Raw genomic sequence first — 15322 nt, 5'->3', positions numbered from 1 at the left:
CGCCTCGCAGGATGACGGACGCCTCTGTTTGCCAATGGCTAGCGTCCATTTATGGAGCTAGCCAATGGGAAACAGAGGCGGGACGAACATCCATACTGTTAACAAAAGTTTTCGCCTGGGCGGAGCACTGCGTGCTACGGCCAGGCGAAACCTAACAAATGGTTGTTATAATCTATGTAGATCTGCAAGCACTAGAAAGCAAAGGAAAGACAGCTAAGCATACCAGCACAGTTGAACATATCATATATAGCCCATCAGCGCCACTGGAATTATGTGATTCTGCGGATGCAACTTTTCCCGCATAATTATGAACCTGCCTCATTTGCCACATCATCCATTATATGCTGCATAATCTGCAGATTGTAACAAAAAATTTTTTCTAGCCCAAACAGATCAAGTTATCAATAACATGGAAACTTATTCACGTACAGTGGAAGTCCCGTCGCAAAGGCTAACTGGTCATCTTTCAGTTGCTTATTTCTGCATTTGGTTGTGAAACTGGCACTAACGGTGATAAAGATTTGCCCAGACAATAAGTATTACCTTGTGTAAACACCACAATAGAATGGAGTAATACTATCACAAAATGTGCAGCAGCATAATTTGCTTTTTCTAGCGGCATAATTTAGTCAACCTTGCCGCATAATCTGGCGCTCCCCTGCCAAGTAATTCCAGTGGCCCTGTATATAGCATAGGATGACAGAATAACTTTATCACAAAAACGTCACAGCACTTTGGTGTATAAATTTGCGTGTCACTGTGATTTAGAGTTTATCGAGGCAAGCTCAGCAAGTTAATTAACGCGAGTAAGACTTCTCAGAGTGAAGTGCTGTTAATCATTGCAATTCAGTTAATAAAAAGATTTTTTTTAAACAAGTTTCTATATCATACGTTAAGTAGACCTAGAGAATTTGGTCGCAGAGAACCAATATTTGTACTTAACACTTTAATGTTTATGCAGAGAGAGTTTGTTTAAGGACTGAAGAAATAAGTCTCTACTTCACAACTTGAACGAAAACAGAACGATAACAAGCCGGTGTTACCTTAGGAGATTTCTCATAAACACCAAGTGTAAATGATTATTAAAACATGCTCCAGAGCATCTTTAATAACTGCCTAGCATATCCTGGAAATGTTACAGTGCAAATGATGCGTGCTCAAGTGCCTGCTGGAGGGGCGCCAGCCACTTTAACATTCCCCAGGCAGCTCGGCTGATGCTCAGGAGCAGGGCTATTTCCTCTGGTGAATCTTAAGATCAGCTGAGAGCCTCTCTGCGGGGAAGGTGGGCAAATAACATTTCCAAAAAACCCATCTCCAAGGCACCGTCCGTAAATCACAATCTGACAGAGAGGGGAGCCCCGGAGGCGCCATGTTAGGCTGCGAGTTACCCGCCATTGCCCAGACCCTACCTGAAGAACAGAGCCCGCTGCGTCACATGGCAACAATCAATCCTGCATTTAACAGGCCCCAATAGCGACGAATCCAGCACGCAGTTTGCCTGATTCCTGAAAGGATCTTGCGGCCTCGAAAGACACCCAGAATGATGCCAGTCAGCCAGGGTTTTAAGTGGGATGAGAAAACTGGTTGGGGGGGGAGGGGGGGGGGGGGGGGGGTTGGGGGTCTCTTAAAGGGGTGTGACCAGAGTATTTAAGGGCGTGGCTTAAAAAAGTAAACTCAAAATCTGTGCTTAGCAGTGTCAACAAGTAACATCATACCTACAACAAGTCAGGACTATTGGCTTTGTCAATGGTTGTTAGTTGCATAAGAAAAAATAAGCAGCAACTATGGCTTGTATAGAATATATTGAAAAAACTTCCACTTAGAACCCTGGTGACACCACCACAATGTTGCTGCTCCCGAGTTTCAAAAAGAGAAGGGAAACCCAGAGAGAAAATTACTCTCTTTAAAGGATTCCCCTTCCCCTACAATGCTCACCTCGCATGACGTCATGCCATAACTCCTCCACTAGTGAGAAGTGAGCAGTCTGCCTGCTGTTACCGCAGTCCGGAAAAAATACGGACCGCCTGTGCCAGGGCACAAAACAGAGCCCGATAGAGACCCGTTTCGATGCCCCTTTAAAAAAAAACGCCGGTGCTCAGCACCCGTGAGACCCGGCCCACTTAAAGCCCTGCAGTCAGCGAAGATGTTAGAATGAACATGCTGGATGGTTCAGTTCAGTACATTGACAGCAACGTTTTTTATGGGAGTTTTATATACCGCAAACTTGACCCGAAGGAATCAGAGCACTCTACTTGAACATCAGCTGCGTTATAGACGAACACATTCATTTTGTTAGGCACGGGGAGATTAAGTGATGTGACCAGAAGGATAAGTTACTTACCTGTAATCCTAGTTCTCTTCCAGGGGTATACTCATCAAAGTCATAAGCACTGAATAGTCCCGCCCACATGCGGGATCCCGGAGCAATAGCCAATAATATGCATATATCTACATATATATATACACACATAAATACCCATATATATATAGATCATATACATATACATATGCAGCCTGAAAAACACCATATTAGGCTCCAAAACTACCATATTGCATGTAAAACTTTTACATTTGATCAAATAAAGACATATAAGTCACCATATATGATATATGTAAAGAAGAAACCTGCCCTGAGTTTCGTTGAAACACACAACCTTTATTTTCAAAGGTAAAAACAGGCAGGATCTTAGAGGCAGGTTTAGCCTAGACAGGCTGCATGGAAAACAATTGGAAAATTGGCGCCGTGCCTTTAAGACCTCCAGGAACCCCCAGGCTCCAATCATGCACCACAGGTGACAGTTAGGTCAGTTAATCACAGCATGGGTAACAGGTACATATATAGGTCTGGTATTCGGGGAGGAGGGAGGGTTGCTTATGACTTTGATGAACTTATCCTTCTCTTCCACGGGATACTCATCAATAGTCATAAGCACTGAATAAATTAGCAAGCCCATCCCCATACCCTGCGGGCGAATACCAGCCTAGCAAAACATTTTACCAACAGACATTACCCAAACAAATTTCTCAGGGATGCTTGGCCAAACTGAGCATCCCCGTGAGTGTAAGAATCAAGGCTGTAATGGTGTGCGAAGGTATGAACCGAACGCCACGTGACTGCCATACAAATTTCATGAATTGGTATATTCTTAAGCATTGCTATTGTAGCAGCTTTGCCTCTTGTAGAATATGCTCTCGGCTTGCCCGGGAGCTGCTTTTGTGCCAACTGATAAGATAACAAAATGCATGACACTATCCACCTGGAAATGGACATTTTAGAGGCAGTCAACCCGGTATTCAACAGACCATAATTTACAAACAGTTGGTCAGACTTTTGTAAACTCCTTGTTTTATCAAGGTAGAATTTCAACGCTCGTTTTAAATCCAAAGAGTGCAGAGCTCTCTCAGCCGGAGTGTCCGGATTGGCAAAAAAATTGGGAAGAGTGGCTGGACTGGTTAATGTGAAAATCCGAGACCACCTTAAAGAGGAACCTCGGGTGAGTACGTAACACCACTCTATTTGCATGAAAAACGAGAGAAGGCCCTGTAGAGCATAAGGCCTGTATCTCGCTTACCCTGCGCGCAGAAGTGATTGCCACGAGAAAAGCAGTCTTCCATGACAGGTGTTGTAGGGAAGCCTTAAGAATGGGCTCGAATGGGGGGCCCATTAGTTTAGATAGGACCTTATTTAGCTCCCAGGGAGGAGAAGGAGCCCTAACAGGAGGATAGACTTTCTTGAGGCCCTCCAGGAAATCCTTAACAACTGGCATTTCAAAGAAAGAAGCCTGAGTGGGAGACTTTCTATATGTTGTTATCGCTGCCGGGTGAACTTTTATGGAGGAATGCTATACACCTGCTTTGGCCAAAGACAGTAAGTACGGCAACAGTACCTGTTCTTGACCTCGAATAGGGTCATGACCTTCAGCAGTAAACCACATGAAAAAACGCTTCCGCTTAAAAGCATAAGACTTTCTTGTAGAAGCTCTCCTAGCCTCTTTTAAAATCTGCATGCAGTCCTGTGAGAGGCCTAAATGTCTGTATTGGATGAACTCAGGAGCCATGCTGCTAACCTCAGGGACGGCTGGTTGGGGTGGAGCACCTTGCCGCTCACCCTGGTCAGCAGATCCAGATGACATGGCAGCCTCCTGTGTGGTACTTTGGATAAGTGAAGAAGGTCTGGATACCACCACTGGCGAGGCCAATCTGGAGCAATCAGGATCATGTCTGTCTTGGCCTCGTACAGCTTCCTGATCACCAGGGGAATGAGTGGTATCGGTGGAAAAGCGTAGAGTAATGTCTCTGACCAGTCTATCCACAGAGTATTCCCCTTGGACCCTGGTTGCGAGTACCTGGAGGCGAAGACACAGCTTTTTGCGTTTTTCTGCGTGCGCAAAAAGATCAATGTCTTGTGTTCCCCAGTTGTGGAAGATGTCTTGTACCTCTTCTTGTTTTAGCACCCAGTTGTGTGCCTGCTTAGGTCGTCTGCTTGAACATGGAGGACGCCCGGCAAGTGGACTGCAGATATTCTCATATCTCGTGCCAGAAGCCATTTCCAGATTGTCTGCGCTTCCAGAGACAGGGGTCAGGATCTTGTTATGCCCTGCTTGTTCAGGTAGTACATTGTTGTTGTGTTGTCCATCTGAACAAGCAGAGAGGTCGACGATATTGACGGGAAGAACGCTTTGAGAGCTAGATGTACAGCCCTGAGCTCCAGCATGTTTATGTGGTATAGTTGCTCTTTCTCTGACCACATTCCTTGGATCTGCAATGATCCCATATGAGCGCCCCATCCATGAAGGGACGCATACGTCACCAGAGTCTGTTGAGGCCTGTCCTCTTGATAAGGTACTCCCACGATGAGATGAATCTGTTGCATCCACCATCTGATGGAGAGTTGGACTGACAAAGGTATTGACAACTTGTCCTCCCAGCGATTGGAGATTTAGGACCACTGATCCTCCAAAGTCTGCTGCAGAGGTCTCATGTGAAGCCTGGCATTTGGAACAAGAAATATGCACGAGGCCATAGACCCCAGTAGGGAGGAAATCTGTCTGGCCGTGGCTGAGGTGTCCTCAAGAGAGTTTGACACTTGAGGAGAATGGATGATAGTCTCTCCTCCGAAGGATACACTCTTGCGTTAACTGAGTCTAGAGTTGCGCCTAGATAGTGTATCCTCTGTGTTGGATTGAGGATGGACTTCTTGAAGTTTACATGCAGACCGAGCCGATGCAACTGATGAATACATTGCTCGAGATGCTGTTGCAGAAGAGTGGGAGACACACTCTTGAGAAGCTAGTCGTCTAGGTAAGGACAGACGACTTTTGTCTGAGATCTATTATAGGCCTGAACTCCTTGTTTGTACCTTTATTTGGGACCAGAAAAAATAACCGGAGTAGATCCCTTGCCAACGTTGTTGCCATGGGAACTCCTCGATGGAGTTCTTTAGGAGTAGAGCAGACACCTCTTCCCTCAAGAGATTTATACGATGGGTGACAGTCTTTTGGAGAGGAATGGAAGGTGGCGGGGACTTGAATTTGATGGTGTACCCATTCTTTACAATATTCAGCACCCACCTGTCTAGCATGATTTTTGTCCACTCTTCCAGATAAAACCGTACACTTCCCCGCACTGGAGTGGGTAACGAAGATAGGGGAAGCAAGCACTCACTTCTGTCACTGTTGCTTGACAGCTGGTGTGGACTGTCTTGAATTGCCACCTCTACCAGGACGACGCTGCGACAATTGTGACCTTCCTTGATTGTTGCGAGGACCATTGAGGGGTTTGAACCCTCTGTTGGTTTTGTCGTCGGTTGTAAGGACGGTACTGTCGCCTTAAGTCCTTCCTCTTCTTGAGACCCACAGCCTTAACCGTATCAAGGTCGGTTTTCATTCGAGACATCTCATCATTGGCATGAGATCGGAAGAGTGATGACCCATTGAAAGGAAGGTTAAGAATCCGATTCTGTGCTTCAGGTTTCAGTCCTGTGAGCCTCAGCCAAGCTGAGTGTCGAGCACAGATCCCATGCGAGTAGCCATGTGCAGCTAGATCTGCCGCATCTGCCGCTGCACTGATCACTTGATTGGCTATTAGGCCACCTTCATGCAGGATTTCAAGAAAATCTTGTTTGTCCTCCTTAGGGAATTTCTCTGTGAAGCGTGACAGTGAGTCCCATAATGAGCGATCATATCGACCTAGCAGGGCTGAGGTGCTGGCTACTTTCATGTAGGAAGCCGAGGTAGTACACATTGTCTTCCCTACAGAGTCCATAGCCTTACTGTCTTTATCAGGAAGAAGGGATCATTATCAGGAGACTTATATTTCTTTGAGGTCCTAGATGGTACAGCCCCCACTGCTGCTGGAATAAGAAACTTGTGTAACGCAGGCTCCAGCAATCCAGGCACTAGAGGAAGCAAAGGTCTCGAAGAGGACTTTTGGAGCAGGGTTTCAAATATCACCGATGTCTTGGTGGTAGAGACCGGCATTTCAATGTGGAGTTCAGGCAGCCCCACGGCAGAGAACCTCATTAAAGGTTAGTACATCATCGATGGGTGATATTCTGCTTGGAGGCGATGAGGAAAGAGTCAGAGAATAGTCTGTCTTGGAATCCAAAGACCCTGCAGAAGACCTATAGCTTCGCCTTCTAGAAGATCGGTGGCGTGATGTTCTACTTCTAGAAGAGCGTGATGATCACCTCCTCGCCGATGGGGACCTTCTCGGTGTGGTATGCTCGCGTCTCCCCGAAGAATGCACAGACTGTATCAAAGGTGACCTTGACCTTGAAGAAGACCGTGGTAGGTTAATTCTGCAGATCTTCCATTCTCCAATATCTCCTAGCCATCTTGGCGAGATATTGGTTGGTCGGACTGGCGACGGTGCTGGTGAGGTCTCTGGAGATACTTGCACGATCTGAAGCCTTGGGGAGGAAGAAGTACTCCCTGAAGTCGCCACCGAGGCGTCACAAGTCGAACGGTCCTTCGACGTTGCCCTAGGTCTCTTCGCTGGAGGAGAAACCGATTTAGATCTCCTCGACGGCGACCTCCTCGACGTCGACCTGGATCTAGACTCCTAGATCTTTTTGGCGTCAACGGTATGTGTCTCGACGTCGAATGAATGGTTCTCTTCGGCGTCGAAGCCCTTGGTGTTCGGCTCGACGTTGATGCCAGTGGACCTCTCGCCCTCAACGGCGATCTCGACGTCGGTCCAGAGCCTCTCGCGGTGAACTTCGACGTCGAGTCCCGACCTCATGCTGTCATAGGCAAGCCAGACTTGGACCGCCTACACGTGGATGGAGACCTCATCCTCTGTCTCTTCTCACCTTGTCTCGACGTACGTCTCGACGGCGATTTCGACGCTGACTCTGAACACAGAGGTACCTTGGATGAAGATCTATCCAATGATGGAGGAGACCAATGCCTTCTTTTTTCACCTTTTTCCTTGCGCTCTTTAGGATGAGAAGAGGGCTTTCTGGAATGATGCTCTTCTCGCCCACTCACTGCTTGTCTTCTCTCATGAAGTGAATGCAGCCTGATCTTCTCCCTCTCTCTAAGGGTCCTCTTGGAAAACTTGCTGCAGTGGTAACATTGGTCTGGCTTGTGGGCTGAAGGTAAACAAGCAATACAGACCGAATGAGGGTCTGACTTGGCCATCGTTTTACCACAGGCCGGGCACTTATTAAATAAGGCCGGCATTTTGACTTGAAAAAATAGGCAAAAGTCAGAAAAAATTGTTGAATTAGTCAGATAGAGACTAAAGACGTCGAGTGAAGTCAAAAAAATGAAGTTTCTACCAGAAAAAAGTGATAAAAGATCACCAACTGGCGAGCTCAATGCTCCAGGATCCTCGCAGAAGGAGCCGGAAAAAAGAACTGACCTTACTGTCACCTGTGGTGCATGATGGGAGCCTGGGGGTTCCTGGAGGTCTTAAAGGCATGGTGCCAATTTTCCAATTGTTTTCTATGCAGCCTGTCTAGGCCAAACCTGCCTCTATGATCCTGCCTGTTTTTACCTTTGCAAATAAAGGATGTGTGCTTCAAAGAAACATAGAGCGTTTTTCTTATTTACATACATCATTTATGGTGACTTGTAGGTCTTTATTTGATTAAATGTTAATGTTTTACATGCAATAATGCAGTTTTGGAGCCTAATATGGTGTTTTTCAGGCTGAATATGTATGTGTATGTTATCTATATATATGGGTATTTATGTGTATATATATGTAGATATATGCATATTATTAGCTATTGCTCTGGGATCCCGCACGTGGGTGGGACTATTCAGTGCTTATGACTATTGATGAGTATCCCCTGGAAGAGAATCACAGGATGTTGAGCGTCCCTGCCGAGACTCGAACCTTTGGTCTAGGAGTACATTTGGTGGTTACGGTGGGGGAGGGGGGCATTGTTTACATCTTCTCCAGTCTCGAAATCATTCCACTGCTACACAGGGGCACAGCAGGACTAATGTCAGACATTTAAGGTCCTTTGAGTAATACACGTTACTCGTCGTAGAGACTCTTCTGTAGGTAGAGATTTTTTCCATACTCTCATGTGGAGCCGAGGCACTTCTGCACGTCCTAGGTATGTCTCAATAATAGTTCAGGCCCGGCAGATGAAATTGGCATCTGACACATCCCCCAGCTATAAAATCCATCAATGGCAGAGGTAAATAGCCCAAAACGAGAGGCATCACATTTGGTGAGGGGTTTTTGTATGGGACGTGGGTTAAGCTATACTAATGCAAGAGTCACTTTGAGAAGTCATAGTTGCTTACTCTTGTGGTCAGTTCCTTGTTTACCATTCCCTTTGGCACGGTCACCAAGAAATGGGTAATCAGATAGGTGACTGAGTAGGCAGAATATATCTCGGGCAAAAAGCAGCAGGGCAAGGCCAATTTTAAAGTAACAACTGTCCAAATATCCAGTTGTATCGGGATAGTCTGTCCAATGCTTAGTGTAAACTGACTGAATGTTGATCTTCTGCTCTGTAGCAGCCGGACTAAGGAATTTTAGCTCAATAATCAAAAACTAAAAATGTATAAAAGCTCTTATTCTTAACTATCTTCACCTTTGGAGTTTGACTGAGATGTGGTGGGAGAAGGGTGGTGTTTCTTTACTATCTTTACTAGCTACCATTCTACTCCCCATTACCAGCATGTCCCCCTCTCCACCCCACGGTCTGGAACGAATTCAGATGTCTGATATACCCATGTACTTCAAAGATTCTATGCAATTGAGCTGCATAATCAATCTTGTATGCGTAAATGGGCAAAGATCCCTATTCAGAGCTTCTTTTTCAATCCAAAGAAGCCTTAATCCCGCCTCTATTGCATTTTATCAACAGCTTTTTGGCAGATGGGCGGATTCCTGAGGCTCTAAAATCATCTGCAAAACTGCTAAAGGCATTCTCTCTAAAGGCCAATGTCCAGGTCAACTTGCTTCACCCCTCCTAGGGATGGAGACGGGCATAAACGTAGTACCAGATCAACTACATATTATTGTGGGTTAGGGAGGTGTTGGTGCACTGATTTTGTTTCATTTGTCAATACTCGAATCCTGATCCAGTGACCGCAGAGCCTCACACCTCCAAATCGTACAGCTTTTGATTGGCAGCTTCGCTGGATCAGACGCAGAACCTCACATCAGAGCACTGCTCAGCTCCTGATCACCTGCCTCAACGGACCCAATACAGAGCCTCGCGTCGCAGCACCTCGCAGCCCCGTAACATGGATAGAAGATATAACCCTCAGGGGACCAGCCCTGGTTCAGGATCTGTGCCGCGCTCCACCGTGTTCAGCCTGAACTTTTGATTTGCCTCATTCTGATGCGATTAGATGCCTCCAATTGGAGCTTTGCGCCTTGTGGCATGATTTGTATTAAAAATTCATAACTTCGGTTATTCTGACTGGATTTTTGTTTTCTTGGTGTCATTTTATTTATTAAAATAGACAGTTTTTCTGAATTGATTTGGGGATATTTCTTGGGCTGTGTTTTGACTTTATTGCTGTTTGCATAAATACTTTACTCATTGCCTCTAAGTAAAGCCTGACTGCTTTGCGACAGGCTGCCAGAGGGTTAAGCACAGGTTTATTTATTGGTGGTTCAACCTGACAAGGACGGTGATTATTTCTTGAAGTGGTTTCTCACTCTCTTCAACAAACAGCCCAATTTCTTACAATGTGTAATCTGAAAACTATCAAAAGTTGTAGTTGTCGAAGACTGAAATTTGTAAATAGTGAAGAGGGAATGCTAAGTGAATGAAGGAGTTGTTTTTAAATGTCCTTCATAATGTAAAAAACATATCTTTTGCCATTGAATGGGGTGAATGCTTTTCTGATTACTAGAGAAGATCAACCATCTATCGGACTGTTGTTATTACATATGAAACGGGAAAGAACAAGAAATAAGAGCTATTGAAATTTCAAAAGCCTAAACAATATAAGCCTTTGAATACTAAGAAAACAATTCTACTGATATATTAATTCAATCAATAGACACAGACAACACTTGAACTATTTCCGAACAAACTCAAAAGCGTACTGGCTTTTGTGATGAGAAGAATCTCAGGGTTCAAACATCTGCAATAAAATTTTGGTAAGCAATGTTCTGCTGCAACATTCCCAGGGATTTACAACTGGCATATTAATTCACTTGTTTGTCTGTTATTAACAAAAGGAATTTAATGTTGTCATAACAAAGAGTTATAGGTGGACACAGAAAAGCAAAATGTTCGGGCTTGTGTCGCGATATGATTAGGACAGAATTATTTTCGGTTACCCAGCACTCCTAGCCGTGGGCGAAACCCAGCACTCCTTTCCCGATCAAACCAAAAGGCTGATCAGGTTCCATTTTCTGAGTGCACTTTTTCCTATGTTTCTGTATTATTGCCAAATCAGTTGGTTTATGTTTGGGGCAACTGGGTTTGCCAACACTTTCTTCACAAACCTAACAATACCACCATGTGCATTTACCTTTGCAGCGTCCTTCCGTTACTTCTCCAACCCATCTGCTCCTCAAACCACTTCAATACCAAATAGTTCCTAAAATGTATATTTTACAACATTCAAGCATTTTCTCTTATTAAATTTGTCTTTGCTACATCCTCTGCACGTCCACTGGATATCATCAATACCATCGTCTGTACCAAAATTAATTCCTCATTTCTAAAAATCTGCCAAATTCTCCTACTCATCAAAACCTCCATCTAGGCCCTGCCTCAGTGGCTAATGACCATCATATCACCCATTTTCCCTTCTTTGCTATATCCCAGAACAAGGCAACTCAACCAAAACAAATTTCAACAAGCATATGTATTAGGCTACCTTCCAGGCTTCAATATTTGAACAGCAACACTAGTTTGGTGAACAGACTGTGCAAATCACAGAAGGGGATGAATGCTTCTTGATCTTCTGACTGTGTGGGCACCCATGTCACCATGAATTACAATATTCATTCTCTAGAACAGTCCTAAACTGGTTCTCTTACTTTAACTCTACAAACAACAACACTTTTCAGAAGGGCTAATCCATACTCCCTTCACCTGCTTCCTATCAAGCATGGAGCCTAAGGTTGTATTCTAGCTCCTATGATATTCCATCATTACATGTCACCTCTATTGATACTACTATCCAATCAAAATGATAGCCTACGACCTAATACTACACTTCATGATACCTGTGGTAACTGGCACCCACATCTAAGACAATGTAAAGACAAGCAACACCAGATCTTGGATGTTCGTTCTCATCACCATCAGATCTTGGACGTTTATTCTCCTCAATGATGGTAAACAGCAACTCAAAATCAAAGAATTTCTCACGTACATGGTGCTCTTTGGCTTCTCCACTACCCCCTCCGCCAGTGACAGATCATTCAGCTTTTATATCAGTACATGCATACTTCACAACAATAGCGTTTTATTGATCTTGGCTCATGTCACAACAATTTGAAATGGCAACATCATAAACATCCATATGTATAAGTAAGATCTTAGTTATACAATGGATAATTAGTTTTATTATTGTCCTTCCCTGTGATATGCCAGGCAGAGTAATATATACATATATATATATATATATATACATATATATATATATATATATATATATATATATATACACACATATATATATATATGTTTGAGCAAACGCACTTGTGCTTTTAGAGGGGCTCACCACAGGCACTCCAACCATCCGGTTTGCCTCGCGCCCCGTGCAGCTTCACAGCCTCTTATCTAAAATGGTTAACCTTGAGTCCGACGCGTTTCGGGGCCAACGCCCCCTCTTCATGGACTGACACAGAGGCAGGTAAGGCTCGCTGTTGTGATTCAAAAGCATTTTATTCCTTTTTGAATTGTCCCGCCCTAAGTGGGTGTGGCTTGGTTTGCGTGATGTCTGCCAGGGTTGCTGGTAGACGTAGTCCATCATAGCGAGTAATAATGTATCCTTGAGTAGGTGACTTGCCTCTTGTCAAATTGGTCACTTGTACATTAAACACCTTTAGTAGGCGACGAGAAGATGTAGAAGCCGCTGTTTTGCACGGAGTGTCGCGCTGTCAGGCGAGAAAGGGTAATCTTGCCTCAGTCCTCTGTCACGCAGTGCATGCTGAACAGCCAGGTTACCGCGTGTAGAAGTGGAGCTCCCTCCCACGGACAGAGCAAGCCGTGTATTAATGTTTGAGCAAACGCACTTGTGCTTTTAGAGGGGCTCACCACAGGCACTCCAACCATCCGGTTTGCCTCGCGCCCCGTGCAGCTTCACAGCCTCTTATCTAAAATGGTTAACCTTGAGTCCGACGCGTTTCGGGGCCAACGCCCCCTCTTCATGGACTGACACAGAGGCAGGTAAGACTCGCTGTTGTGATTCAAAAGCATTTTATTCCTTTTTGAATTGTCCCGCCCTAAGTGGGTGTGGCTTGGTTTGCGTGATGTCTGCCAGGGTTGCTGGTAGACGTAGTCCATCATAGCGAGTAATAATGTATCCTTGAGTAGGTGACTTGCCTCTTGTCAAATTGGTCACTTGTACATTAAACACCTTTAGTAGGCGACGAGAAGATGTAGAAGCCGCTGTTTTGCACGGAGTGTCGCGCTGTCAGGCGAGAAAGGGTAATCTTGCCTCAGTCCTCTGTCACGCAGTGCATGCTGAACAGCCAGGTTACCGCGTGTAGAAGTGGAGCTCCCTCCCACGGACAGAGCAAGCCGTGTATTAATGTTTGAGCAAACGCACTTGTGCTTTTAGAGGGGCTCACCACAGGCACTCCAACCATCCGGTTTACCTCGCGCCCCATGCAGCTTCACAGCCTCTTATCTAAAATGGTTAACCTTGAGTCCGACGCGTTTCGGGGCCAACGCCCCCTCTTCATGGACTGACACAGAGGCAGGTAAGACTCGCTGTTCTGATTCAAAAGCATTTTATTCCTTTTTGAATTGTCCCGCCCTAAGTGGGTGTGGCTTGGTTTGCGTGATGTCTGCCAGGGTTGCTGGTAGACGTAGTCCATCATAGCGAGTAATAATGTATCCTTGAGTAGGTGACTTGCCTCTTGTCAAATTGGTCACTTGTACATTAAACACCTTTAGTAGGCGACGAGAAGATGTAGAAGCCGCTGTTTTGCACGGAGTGTCGCGCTGTCAGGCGAGAAAGGGTAATCTTGCCTCAGTCCTCTGTCACGCAGTGCATGCTGAACAGCCAGGTTACCGCGTGTAGAAGTGGAGCTCCCTCCCACGGACAGAGCAAGCCGTGTATTAATGTTTGAGCAAACGCACTTGTGCTTTTAGAGGGGCTCACCACAGGCACTCCAACCATCCGGTTTGCCTCGCGCCCCGTGCAGCTTCACAGCCTCTTATCTAAAATGGTTAACCTTGAGTCCGACGCGTTTCGGGGCCAACGCCCCCTCTTCATGGACTGACACAGAGGCAGGTAAGACTCGCTGTTGTGATTCAAAAGCATTTTATTCCTTTTTGAATTGTCCCGCCCTAAGTGGGTGTGGCTTGGTTTGCGTGATGTCTGCCAGGGTTGCTGGTAGACGTAGTCCATCATAGCGAGTAATAATGTATCCTTGAGTAGGTGACTTGCCTCTTGTCAAATTGGTCACTTGTACATTAAACACCTTTAGTAGGCGACGAGAAGATGTAGAAGCCGCTGTTTTGCACGGAGTGTCGCGCTGTCAGGTGAGAAAGGGTAATCTTGCCTCAGTCCTCTGTCACGCAGTGCATGCTGAACAGCCAGGTTACCGCGTGTAGAAGTGGAGCTCCCTCCCACGGACAGAGCAAGCCGTGTATTAATGTTTGAGCAAACGCACTTGTGCTTTTAGAGGGGCTCACCACAGGCACTCCAACCATCCGGTTTGCCTCGCGCCCCGTGCAGCTTCACAGCCTCTTATCTAAAATGGTTAACCTTGAGTCCGACGCGTTTCGGGGCCAACGCCCCCTCTTCATGGACTGGATACATTATTACTCGCTATGATGGACTACGTCTACCAGCAACCCTGGCAGACATCACGCAAGCCACACCCACTTAGGGCGGGACAATTCAAAAAGGAATAAAATGCTTTTGAATCACAACAGCGAGTCTTACCTGCCTCTGTGTCAGTCCATGAAGAGGGGGCGTTGGCCCCGAAACGCGTCGGACTCAAGGTTAACCATTTTAGATAAGAGGCTGTGAAGCTGCACGGGGCGCGAGGCAAACCGGATGGTTGGAGTGCCTGTGGTGAGCCCCTCTAAAAGCACAAGTGCGTTTGCTCAAACATTAATGCACGGCTTGCTCTGTCCGTGGGAGGGAGCTCCACTTCTACACGCGGTAACCTGGCTGTTCAGCATGCACTGCGTGACAGAGGACTGAGGCAAGATTACCCTTTCTCGCCTGACAGCGCGACACTCCGTGCAAAACAGCGGCTTATACATCTTCTCGTCGCCTACTAAAGGTGTTTAATGTACAAGTGACCAATTTGACAAGAGGCAAGTCACCTACTCAAGGATACATTATTACTCGCTATGATGGACTACGTCTACCAGCAACCCTGGCAGACATCACGCAAACCAAGCCACACCCACTTAGGGCGGGACAATTCAAAAAGGAATAAAATGCTTTTGAATCACAACAGCGAGTCTTACCTGCCTCTGTGTCAGTCCATGAAGAGGGGGCGTTGGCCCCGAAACGCGTCGGACTCAAGGTTAACCATTTTAGATAAGAGGCTGTGAAGCTGCACGGGGCGCGAGGCAAACCGGATGGTTGGAGTGCCTGTGGTGAGCCCCTCTAAAAGCACAAGTGCGTTTGCTCAAACATTAATACACGGCTTGCTCTGTCCGTGGGAGGGAGCTCCACTTCTACACGCGGTA

The 15322-nt window shown here is 45.9% G+C and overlaps 1 protein-coding gene across 2 annotated transcripts in view; it reads right to left on the bottom strand.

The window, feature by feature from the left end:
* The window catches only part of ARHGAP10 (Rho GTPase activating protein 10), a 998059-nt gene that overhangs the window by 297394 nt on the left and 685343 nt on the right, over positions 1-15322 (bottom strand). The window lies entirely within an intron of this gene.

The sequence above is a fragment of the Lissotriton helveticus genome, chromosome 2_1 (assembly GCF_964261635.1).
Source record: "Lissotriton helveticus chromosome 2_1, aLisHel1.1, whole genome shotgun sequence".
Classification (NCBI taxonomy): Eukaryota; Metazoa; Chordata; class Amphibia; order Caudata; family Salamandridae; genus Lissotriton; species Lissotriton helveticus.
Note: the sequence above shows the minus strand (reverse complement) of the source record. Positions and strands in the feature narration are given on the sequence as shown.